General features: G+C 40.1%; 1 pseudogene; it reads left to right on the plus strand.

Moving 5' to 3' along the window:
* The first annotated feature begins 2,792 nt into the window (after positions 1 to 2,792).
* Positions 2,793 to 2,890, plus strand: LOC120107679 (small nucleolar RNA R71; annotated as a pseudogene).
* The last annotated feature ends 10,316 nt before the right edge of the window (positions 2,891 to 13,206 follow it).

Genomic DNA, 13,206 nt, shown 5'->3' on the forward strand with positions numbered 1-13,206 from the left:
GTAGCTTGGCGATTAGGTCAATCTTAGCTCTATCAACTTCCATGCCCTTCGATGAAACAATATGTCCTAGGACAATTTCCTTTGGCACCATGAAGTGGCATTTCTCCCAATTCAGTATCAGATTCTTTTTCATGCATCGAGCTAAGACTGCTTGTAAATGTGACAAGCAATCATCAAAAAAGTCGCCAAAAATAGAGAAATCATCCATAAACACTTCTAAAAACTTCTCGTTCATGTCTTCAAAAATACTGAGCATACATCTTTGGAATGTTGCAGGTGCATTACACAACCCGAATGGCATCCGACGGAAAGCAAATGTGCCAAAAGGACAAGTGAAGGTAGTCTTCTCTTGATCTTCTGGTGAAATCTCGATTTGGTAGTATCTGGAATAGCCATCGAGAAAACAATAAAAATCGTGTCCTGCAACTCTTTCCAAAACATGGTCTAGAAAGGGTAGGGAAAAGTGATCTTTTCTGGTGACCAAATTCAATTTTCTGTAGTCAACACACATGCGCCAACTCGTCGGAACACGAGTTGGGACTAGTTCACCCTGCTCATTTTTGACTACTATCAGACCCGCTTTCTTGGGCACGACTTGAGTAGGACTTACCCACTTGCTGTCGGAAATTGGCTAAATAATACCCACATCAAGCAACTTGAGGACTTCTGCTTTAACCACATCTCTCATTGTCGGATTCAGCCTACGCTGCATTTGCCTTGTGGTTTTGGCATTGTCCTCCAAATATATCCGGTGCGTGCAAATTAAAGGGCTAATCCCCTTCAAGTCGGCAATAGACCACCCTAAAGCTCCTTTATGATTCTTTAGAACACCAAGTAATTTTCTTTCTTGGGCATGATCAAGATCAGATGACATGATTATAGGGAAAGTGTCCTCGGGTCCAAGAAAGGCATACTTGAGTTCCTTCGGTAAAGGTTTCAACTCGAGCTTAGGTGCTTGTTCATGGGATGGTACTATCTTTGCTTCTCGAGGTGGCAACTGTTCAAATTCCTCTATTCTCGGTCTCCACCCATTGACCATCATGACATCCGAATTATCTAAAACAGGTGGGACCACATCATCAGCAGTACCTTCAGAACACCAATCTATTAAACCATTGTCGGCCGATTCAGTAAATATTTCTTTTAACAGATATTCTTCCGCAATGGTTTCAACCCATTCAACCTCTTTACTTTCTTCATGATCACTGGGTTGTTTGCCTATACTAATAATGTTCAGTTCCAAGGTCATATTGCCAAAAGAAAGCTTCATGACACCATTCCTACAATTGATCAATGCATTAGAAGTTGCAAGGAATGGACGTCCTAAGATGACCGGAATCTGAGATGGTGAATTGGAAGCCGGATGTGTGTCCAGTACAATAAAGTCAACAGGAAAATAGAACTTGTCTACTTGGACCAACACATCTTCGATAATCCCTCTAGGAACCTTCACTGACCTGTCAGCTAATTGTAAGGTAATAGTTGTTGGCTTCAACTCACCCAAACCGAGTTACTCATATACTGTATATGGCAACAAGTTCACACTCGCTCCCAAATCTAGCAATGCTCGCTCAATCCTAAAATTGCCAATGATGCACGAGATAGTTGGGCAACCGGGATCCTTATATTTAGGGAGAAGGTTATGCTGTAAAATCGCACTCACATTTTCAGCCAAAAATGCCTTTTTCTTGACATTTAGTCGACGTTTGACAGTGCACAAATCCTTCAAAAATTTTGCATATGAAGGCACTTGTTTAATTGCATCAAGAAGAGGTACATTGATTTTTACTTGCTTAAAAAGCTCAAGAATTTCAGAGTTTGGTTCAAGCTTTTGCAAGGGCTTTAATCTTTGTGGAAATGGTGCAGGAAAAGGACATTTAATTTTTTCAGTAGATGTTTGTGCTTCAGTTTCTTCGGTATCCTTTTCTTTTGTCTTGGGAGGATCAGAATCAGGTATGACTTGTGTTTGTTCTAGGACTGTTCGGTCAATAACCTTTCCACTTCGCAAAGTTATTATACTCTTCGCTTGTTCTTTATGCGAAGTTGAAGATGATGCATTGCTACCGCCGTAGACTTGAGGGTTAGGTTGTGGTTGAGCTGGTATCTTGAGCACTTAAAGCAATGGTCAGCGTTGTCAGTTGATTTCTTAATTCATCATTGATTTTAGCTTGACCTTGCATGAAAGATTGCAAAGTTTCTTCGAGACTGGGTTTTTGAGGGGGTGCGTGTGCATAATGAGGTTGCGGAGGTGGAGGAGTTGGGTTATATACTTATTGAGGTTGGTCATTCCTCCACCTAAAATTTGGATGGTTCTTCCATCCAGGGTTGTAAGTACCCGAAAAAGGATTATTAAAAGATTTTTGATAGGAATTCATAACATTGGCCTGATCGTGCAAGACTTCCTTGAATGCGGGTATTGTGGGGCAATCAATGGTGAGATGACCAGGCATCTCACTAATCCTACAACACTCGTTGTTATGTTCTATGGTCTTGACGGGTTTAATCCTTCTAAGTTCAATTTCCTCTACCTTCCTAGTAAGGGCTGCCATTTTAGCCTGAATATCATCCTGAGTACTAAGGTTGTAAAGGCCCCCATGTCCAATGTTAGTAGGCTTAGGCAAAGGTTTATTCACTCTATCCCCTGTATCCCATAATTGTGCAGTCTCTGCGAGAGAGTCTAAATAGTCCCATGCCTCATCGGGTTGCTTTTCCAAAAATAGACCATTGCACATGGTCTCTATAATTGTGGAGACAACCCTTCGTAAAAGAAACTAATGGTTCTCCATGTTTCAAACCCGTGATGAGGGCAAGAGAGAAGCAACTCTTTAAATCTCTCCCAGCATTCATAAAATGTTTCATGGTCTTTTTGTTGAAAATTACTAATGTGCCTTTTCAAAAAATTAGTCCTTTGTGCGGGAAAGAATTTTTTCAAGAATTCTCTTTGCATATCATGCCATGTTCCTAGCGATCTAGGTCTCAAGGAGTTCAGCCATGTTTTGGCTTTGTCCTTTAAGGAAAAAGGAAACAATATCAATTTAAGGACATTTTCCGATACATTTGGTACTCTAAATGTGATGCTAATTTTCTCAAAATCCTTAAGGTGAAGATAAGGGTTCTCGGATTCTATCCCATGATACTTGGGCAGCAATTGAATTACTCCTGGTTTGATTTCAAAGTGTCCTACGTTTTCAGGAATAATCATGCATAAAGGTTGACTAGTCCTAGTGGGGTGTAAGTATTGTCGAAGTGTCATAACTGGGGGTCTACCTTCATCACCATGGTGACTTCCTACATCATCATCAGCCATCTCACCAGATCTGAGATTTTGCGAAAGAGTTTCAATAGTATGATCTAAGGAATTGTCAAAAGTTTTTCGATTCAAACGCCCAGTGTTGTCCCTATTCCAACCTAGCATACAAAATTTAATTTTAATTAATTTTTTTTATTTGTTTTTTTTAATGATCACCCTTGCTCTTTTTTTAAAGTTCTTATCAATTTTCAATTAGCAACAAGGGTTAAAGAGATATGATAATAATAAAATTCTGATTCTAAAAAAAAATAAACGCAGAAAATTCAAAACAGACAGCAGCAAGGTTTTAGATTAATATAATAGTCTTAAAAGTCTCAGAATGTCAATCTGACCGTTCAGATGAAAGAAACACAGGTCCTACACCAGACGACCAAATTTGAGTTCCATCAGACGGTTAATTATTTTGATATAAGAGTTTGATGCAGACTGTGCAGGAAAAAAAAAACAGCAGTAAAGATTTTTTTTTCAGTTTTAATTTTACTATAAGGTTCAACCTAACTACAAGGTACTAATTAAATCTAAAATTATACTAATAACTAAGCCGTTCTCCGGCAACGGCGCCAAAAATTTGACGCGTTGGCAAAAATATTTTCGCGAAACTAATCTCCCAAGTATAGAAGAATCGTACAAGTAGTAAAATCTTGGAAGTCCGAGATCGAATCCTCAGGGAACGTTCTATGGATTATTAGCGTAATTTTTAGATGTAATTTTCAATTGATTTTCAGAAATTAAAAACAAAGAATGATATGCAACTAAACAAAGTTCAATGAAATAGATAAATGATAGGGATCTGGAATCTCCCTTGATAATATTGCATCCAAGAAATAAACTCTAAGGTTCTTGATTAAAGATTAATGGTAGGATAGATCTAATCATGGTATATGTTTCATGAACATATGAACTCAATTTCTAAGCATTCATCGTGCTTTCTACGTCTACGACAAATCAAATACTAAAGCAATCCATATATCAATAATCATAATCCATTAAAGAGCTATCTACGAAATAACAATGCATGGATCAAGAATATATCAGTAAATATAAGTCATTCAAAGCAAAAGTTTAGAGTTTACTTCAAAGAGCAATACATCAAAGGTTCCTCCATCACCCTCCCTAAGAAATTAGCCCTCCATAAAAGACATTAGCCACTTTTCTCTTTTTTTTTTCTTTTTCTTTTCGAAAATAGGGCATCCCCTGTTTCCCTTTTCTTTTTTTTTGAATAACAGGGGCTCCTCTGTTTTTTCGAATGAACTATCCCCCCCCCCCGTTTGCCAGCCGAGAGCCCTCCTATATCTCTCGATGGGTCACCTGATCACACAAGATGCTCCTCTCCTGCTGGCTTCCGAGTATCCCGGACGCTGAGGAGTAGATCTGGGAACGGAAGATGTTCGCGGACGGTTGGGCTTGAGCACGAATCCGGAAGACGAGCGGATGGATCGGAAGGAAGCACGGACGCGGGTGATGCCTCGTGGGATGCTGGAACGTTCGCTAGAAGGCTGGGATCTGTTGGAATGCATGGGAGATGAACCGTGGACGGCTGCAACGCTTCACAGGATGCTGGGATCACGGTGTAAACGCGCGGATGAAGCGGATGCAGAAGACTGGGAGACTGCGGATTATGTGGCCCGATCGAAGGGGATCAGGATCTCTTCCACACGGGCGGATCGCTGATATGGCTGGAACTTGGACTTGTGGAAGAAGCTGGGATGCTTGAAGAATCGGATGCGGACGAGATGCTTCATGGGATGCTGATGCTGAAATCACGGGGTGAAGTCAGGATGACGGTTGGGAGGAAGCTTGAACGCAGATGGATGAGGCTTGGGTGCTGCTGGGAGGATCCAATGCTGAGAGCTGGACGATTGCACGCGGGAGAAGTGGACTCGGACGGACGTGGCATGCTGGGAGGGTGCACAGACACTGGATGAGGGGTCACACGTTGGGCTGCTCGGGAGAAGCAGACGCGGAGAATGCTTCGCGATTCTTCCACGCGGGCGGATGGGCTGCACGCGGCTTAGATGCTTGGGCTCATAGAAGACTGAAGCTGCGATGAAGCGGACAGCTGAACTTGACCTCCTTCTAGTGTGCAACTGGGGTTGACACAAGCGGTTGGCTGATCACCTGTAGTGATGCATATTTTTGGACCCAATGTGCATTTTAGCTTTGATTTCCGATCACTTGCACCCCACAAAAATATAATATTAATACAGCACTTTTATCATTATTTGTTAGTAATAATACTAATTTAAGTGATGTATAGATCGCACTTTTGTACTCTCATCAATTGGGAATGATGTTCCCATGCTAACCTCGGTCAAGGTCTGTTTGTCAAAAGAGTTCTCCATGAAAGACCTTGGGAAAGCATCCTACATTTTGGGGATTAAGGTCTATAGAGATAGATCTAAAAGGATGCTTGGCCTGTCACAGAAGATGTACATAGAGAAGGTACTGAAGAGGTTCAGTATGGAAAACTCCAAGAGGGGTCTATTACCCCTAAGGTATGGGATTCATCTCTCTAAGAAGATGTGCCCCAACACATCTGAAAAGGATACAACGCATGAGCAAGATCCCTTATGCTTCGACAATAGGGAGCCTCATGTATGCCATGCTATGTACACGACCTGATATAGCCCTTGTTGTGAGTGTCACTAGCAGATATCAGTCGAATCCAGGTGAAGAGCACTGGACTGCTGTGAAGAACATTCTTAAGTACTTAAGAAGAACTAAAGATTTGTTCTTGGTTTTTGGAGGATCATCAGAGTTAAAGGTAGAAGGATACACAGATTCAGACTTCATGACTGATATTGATGATAGAAAGTCTACATCTGAATATGTGTTCTTGTGCAATGGTGGTACGGTAAATTGGAAGAGTTCCAAACAACCGATCATTGCTGATTCTACCATGGAAGCTGAGTATATCGCCGCCTCTGAAGCTGCAAAGAAAGCCTTCTGGTTCAAGAAATTCATTGCAGAGTTAGATGTAATGCCATCAGATGCCATCACACTCTACTGCGATAATAATGGCGCCATAGCTCTTGCTAAGGAGCCAAGGTCTCATCAGAAGTCCAAGTATATAGAGCGGCGCTTTCACCTCATACGCGATTACCTCGAGAAGAAATATGTCGAGGTGCAGAGAGTAGACTCCGCGGACAACGTGGTGGACCCGCTCACTAAGCAGTTAAATCAGCAGAAGACTGAAGCCCACCTTGAGAAGATGGGACTTAGATATATGACTGATTGGCTTTAGTGCAAGTGGGAGATTGTTAGACGTATGCCCTAGAAGCCAATCTGGCGGACACATTATTAATTCTGGGACATAAATTTGTACTTGACTTTATTATTATTGAATAATAAATGGGCATTCTTTTCATTCATATTGTTTATGTGTCTATGAATCGTTCAAGAAATTAATAAGATGATGATACATATTCTCAAGAGTTGAGAATTTGAGTCATGTATCATTGGCTTTTAAATTTTAAATGCTCCTGATCAATGGATCATCACGAGGACGGTGATCGATCCGATCAGTGCACAGATTGCTTTCCTTATGGATGGACGAGACTCGAGTCCACAGTGTAGAGACACTGAAGTGAGAGTGCAGGTGCTTGTTAGAGAATAAGGGTACTGAGCGTGACCAAGACAAGAAGTCACTTGGATGTCTATCCACTCGTCAGTGACTTGCTTGATGTTGCAGTAGTGTGACTGGTGAAAGTTATTCTTAGGTTCTTCGGTGTTTAGCATACTGAATTTTTTTTTCTTTTGAAAACCATGGCTGAACCTGATCGGGTTGCCTACGTACCCCTTCACAAGGGGAATCAAGCCACACGTAGTTTTTTTAAAGTTGCAAAAATACAGCGGAAAAATGAATCAAACAATTTAATTCATGCATGCTTACAAGATCAAATCTAGAAATCAGCACATTAAGAACACATAGGATTATGCCGGAATCGTTTAAACAATTATGCTAAAACTTTTATGCATGATTAACTATCAGATCTGAAACTTAAGAACTCTATTCCAATTAATCTCCGAATATCCATCGAATGGATTCTGGAGATAGCTCCGTGAGGAGCCCCAAAAGAGGGCAAAACCTCGGGGAATCGGACCTAGACCTTGACACCATAATAAATGATTAATGCTAGATTAATACCTTTTATGATGGATGAAAGTTGTGAATCTGATTCTTGACTTCGCAGCCACGCACACGAATGGCCTCTATGAGAAGTACACGCGAAGTCCTGAAGGATCTTCTTCCGCAACAGTGCTAGCAGCTGCAGAACACTTGAAAGCTGAAATCTGCCCGCCGGGATTCAATCAACTCTTGATCAATCGTCTTGAAGCAGATAGAGATGAGGTTTGTAAGAGAAGTAGAGGACTCAGATCTGATCTTGAATCTTCTAGATATTCACCCTGAAAACTCTATCTAAAATGGAGAAGAAGAGGAGGAGGAGGTGGGTGAGGAAGAAGGCTGCAATGGATGTGTTTTCGGTGCCCATGTTTGACCCCTTTTAATGGCCTCCGAATTTTCATTCAAAATTCGAAATTTATTTTCAGAAAACCTCATTTAGTTGGCACATGCAAAGAAATAGGAACAACCCAAATCAGATCTCAACCAAATCTGATTTAAATTCAAATTTTAAACACATGTGCAAGAGGGGAGAGATTTGAAATCCATGCAGCAGAATTTTCCTACCTCTTGTCGCATATATTTCATTTGAATTTCGAATTTAAATGATTCAGAGGTTCACACGCCAGCTAGGAAAGTTATTTCATATATGAAATCATTTAATATATTGCTTAATGTTTGAATTCAAATTCAAACAACAAACAATGTCGCCATGTGTCAAGCAATGGGTCCATGCGCCATGCAATAATTTTGGTTTATTTAAAATTCATGAAATCCAATTCCATGTTACCACTAATTGCCACATCATCTGAGCCTAATCCTCTTGGGTTGCACCTAATCAAATTTGGTCAAACCCGGTTTAAAACAAAGCAATTTGGTTGAACCCAATCTAATCAGGTCAAACCCTGATTGAGCTCAAATTGAATCCAATTCAATTTTTGGCTCATCCAAACTCAATCAAATTGAATTAATTACTTTGTGTTGGACCTAATCCAATTAGGTCAATCTCCAATTAAGAACAAATTAATTTAAAATTAATTTGATCAGCTTAAGTCCTTTTTGGTTCTGACCTAATCCAATCAGGTCAAAACCCTGATTGAGCCCAAACTTGAATCCAATTCAATTTGGCTCATTCTTAGCACAATTACTCAATCAAATTGAGTTTATTAGTAATTTAATTACTAATTAATCCTTCAATAATTACTTTAATTATTTTATAAGATAATTTGACAATTAAATTGACCAAATTATTCCCAAATAATTCTTAATCATTCATCAGCTTTCTTGATCAATCAGGAATCTTCTATGCGTGTGACCTCATAGGTTCGAACCTAAGCCGGTAGTATAGGAACAATTTCTACACTAATCGATGTGACCATCTAGCAATGGTACCCGACGTCTGGATAGGCTGAATATATGCGAAGCAAATATTCTGGAACCCTGAACTATGGTTACTGTATAATTCAATCCCTTTGACTCCTAATGCCAGGATGACTTAGAGCTCACTGTCAACCCTATAATTAGTACATCCATTATGTGATTAACTTTAGATATCCTGTGACTCCTCACTGGGATTACCCTGGCCAAGATTTTGCTAAATTAATCACAAGACATTATCTTCTGTTTTCAGGAGGGGTCAATTCTATCTTGACTCACAACTGACTACGCAAAATACTTGACTGCACCCAGCGACCTTCCGTCACTGAATTAGAAATTCAGGTAGTCCGGTACCAAAGTACAGTGAGTTGCTTGCTAGTCACAGGTTGCGGTCTCAGGTCAGAGGGCCAAACTTATACCATATCCACTCGGAACATCTTTCGACAGTAGAGCGTTCCGGAATTGGTCACGTTCAGTGAAATGTACTCCTACACTTCACCTGTGTGGCATACCAGTGTCTCCACACTCTTTGGTTAAGAGGACAACCAACGTATATGTCACACAACGACCTAATTTTGATAATGTTGTCGTCCTAGTAACAACATATCATTTCGTCGCGAACAAGTTTAAGGACTCAAAGATAAATCCTCCTTTATCATAACATAAGTCCTAAGGACTTCATCATATAAGAGTTCATTTGAAGATGAAATGATGAATAATGCCAAATAACACTTTATTAATTTGTCAATTCATTTACAAAATTCAATCATCAATATGCTGACGATTGACATTTAGGATATAAATCCCAACATCTCCCACTTAGCCTAATGCCAATCGGCACAGTATCTAATACCCATCTTCGACTTGTGTTCGTCGAACTCTTTGATGCCGAGGACTTTGGTAAATGGGTCGGCCAGATTTTCTTTTGTGTCAATCTTCTGAAGATCAATATCACCTCGATCGATGATCTCTCGATCCAGGTGGTAGCGACGTAGAATATGCTTGGTCCGCTGATATGCTTTGGGTTCTCTTGCTTGAGCTATGGCCCCAGTATTGTCACAAAATACAGGCACTGGACCATCAATGGAGGGTGTCACTCCAAGCTCGGTGATGAACTTCCGCAACCATACAGCTTTCTTGGCGGCATCAGATGCTGCGATATATTCTGCTTCACATGTAGAATCTGCCACTATATGCTGCTTGGAACTCTTCCAGCAGATGGCCCCACCCTTAAGAGTGAAGATATATCCTGACACGCTCTTGCTATCATCTTGATCTGACTGAAAACTTGAATCAGTATATCCCTCAAGTTTTAAGTCAGAATCACCATAGACAAGCCACTGATCTTTAGTATTTCTCAAATACTTAAGGATGGTTTTTACAACCTTCCAGTGGTTGCTACCTGGATCAGACTGGTATCTGCTCACTACTCCTAGTGAGTATGCCACGTCTGGTCTAGTACATGTCATGGCATACATTTTAGATCCCACTGCCGAAGCATATAGAATTCTATCCATACTCTCTTTTTCTTGAGGGGTTGTCGGACAATCCCTTTTAGAGAGGTTAATTCCATGGCCCATCGGAAGATAGCCTTTCTTGGAATTAATCATACTGAACCTCTTCAGTATAGTATCAATGTATGTGGATTGGGATAATCCAAGCAATCTTTTACATCTATCTCTATAAATCTTCATCCCTAGGATGTAAGATGCTTCTTCCAAATCCTTCATGGCAAATTGAGATGATAGCCAAACCTTTATTCCTTGTAATGCAGGAATGTCATTCCCGATTAAAAGAATGTCATCCACATACAAAATAAGGAATATAATAACGGAACCATTTGTCCATTTATAAATGTAAGGTTCCTCTTCATTCTTAATGAAGCCATATGTTTTGATTAACTTATCAAAACATATATTCCAACTCCGTAAAGCTTGTTTTAATCCATAAATGGATTTTTGAAGCTTGCACACTTTAGACTCATCTGCAGATGTAAAACCTTCAGGTTGTATCATATATACTTTCTCTTCTAAATCTCCATTTAGAAATACGGTCTTTACATCCATTTGCCAGATTTCATAGTCTAAATGTGCTGCCAACGCAAGCATAATCCGAATGGACTTGAGCATTGCCACAAGAAAAAACGTCTCGTCATAGTCAATACCATAACGTTGACGATAACCCTTGGCAACCAAACGGGCTTTATAGGTCTCTACCTTTCCGTCTGCGCCCCGTTTCCTTTTGAATATCCACTTACACCCTATGGATTTAATTCCTTCGGGTGGGTCAACTAATGTCCAAACATCATTGACCTTCATGGATTCCATTTCGGATTGCATGGCTCCAAGCCATTTATCAGAGTCATACCTCTGCATTGCATCCATATATGTGATCAGATCCTCATCGTTTTCATCAAGTTCGATAGGATCCCCATCCCGGACCAAGAAACCATAGTATCTGTCCGGCTGACGTGGTACTCTACCCGATCGCCTTAATGGTGCATCTAATATGGGTTCTGGATCTGATCTAATCAAATCCGACTCAACTGGTTCAGTAGATGGTGTCGGATCTTCTGCATGTTGAACTTCTCTAAGCTCAATATTAGAGCTATTTGTTCCTTCACCACGGAATTCCTTTTCTAAGAAAATTGCTCTATTGTTTACAAACAACTTTTGTTCTTCAGCAAAGTAGAAGTAATATCCTTTAGTTTCTTTAAGGTAACCAACAAAGAAACATTTGTCAGACTTGGGTTCAAGTTTGTCTGTCTTCAAACGTTTGACGTACGCCGGACACCCCCAAATCCTAAGGTGAGAGAGCATCGGCTTGCGTCCAGTCCACATCTCATGTGGTGTTTTGTTTACAGACTTACTTGGAATCTTAGTTAGAATATAGCAGGCTGACTCAAGAGCATATCCCCAAAAGGATATGGGCAGATTAGCAAACCCCATCATGGATCGAACCATGTCTAACAGAGTTCGATTTCTCCTTTCTGACACACCATTATATTGTGGTGTACCAGGAGGAGTCCATTGGGAGAGAATCCCATTTTCTCCTAGATATGTCAAAAATTCACTGGAGAGGTATTCACCTCCTCGATCTGGTCGAAGGGTTTTAATACTCTTTCCAGTTTGTTTTTCTACTTCATTACGATATAATTTGAATATTTCAAATGATTCAGATTTATGTCTCATTAAATAGACATAACCATACTTAGAAAGGTCGTTTGTAAACGTAATGAAATATGAATACCCACCTCTAGCATCTATGCTCATTGGCCCACATACATCAGAATGTACAAGGATCAATAAATCACTGGCTCGTTCACCTTTTCTGGTAAAAGGTGATTTGGTCATTTTACCAAGAAGACTTGATTCACAGGTTGTCAATGATTCACAATCATTAACATCAAATTCCCTTTTTACTTAACATGTTCATCCTGTTCTTGTTAATATGACCTAGCCTATGATGCCAAAGGTAGACATTCGTGACATTATCTATTCTAGGGCGCTTATTGGATTTATACATTACATGAACAGGCTGTGACAAAATGTAAATGCCATTCTCAAAATTCCATTCATTACAACAACACCATTCCAAATGACATTGCAATAATCCTTTTTTATTGATATTTCATAACCATTCTTGGCCAAAAGGCCTACAGAAATGATATTCAATAGAAAACTTGGACAATAGTGACAATCACTAAGGACATTTACATGAGAGTTGAATTCAAGTTTAAGAATTCCTAAAGCTAGAACTGGAACTGGTCTTCCATCTCCAACATTCAGGAACCTTTCTCCTTCTTCAAACCTCTTACTGACTTGTAGCCCCTGCAACAAATTGCAAATATTAAAAGGACTACTGGTATCCAATACCTAGATCGAATTATCACAAATAGAAAAATTGCAAGGTGTTATCATATAAGTACCTTGATTGGCAACTGATTGCCCATTTTTCTTAGGCCGGTTCGGATCGAGGGATGCAATGTAAAGAGGACAGATCCTCTTCCAATATCCTTGCTTCTTGTAGAAGAAGCACCCCGCCTTGCTCTGATCAGTTTTTTTATTCTTTTTCTGACTAGGCTGAGCATGGTGCACCTGTTTCTTTTGGATTTTTTTTTTCCCTTTCTTAAAGGAGCGACCCTTGGATGAACCTTCCACTAAGTTCACCGTCTTCTTAAGAAGTTGGTGATCATTCTCAAACGTCTGTAGTAACCCCAACAATTGGTGATAATTCACTACAGATTTCGTCATACGAAAATGAGTGAGAAAAGGACAGTATGATCCAGGCAATGAGTTTAGTATGGCATCCTTCCCCAATTGATCATGAAGGGGAAAGCCAAGAGAGCTTAGACGCTCGATCAACTCAATCATGTACAGTACATGATCAGTTACCG

The sequence above is a fragment of the Phoenix dactylifera genome, chromosome 9 (assembly GCF_051530095.1).
Source record: "Phoenix dactylifera cultivar Ajwa chromosome 9, Ajwa_hap1_PhDact_Kaust_v1.1, whole genome shotgun sequence".
Taxonomy (NCBI): Eukaryota; Viridiplantae; Streptophyta; class Magnoliopsida; order Arecales; family Arecaceae; genus Phoenix; species Phoenix dactylifera.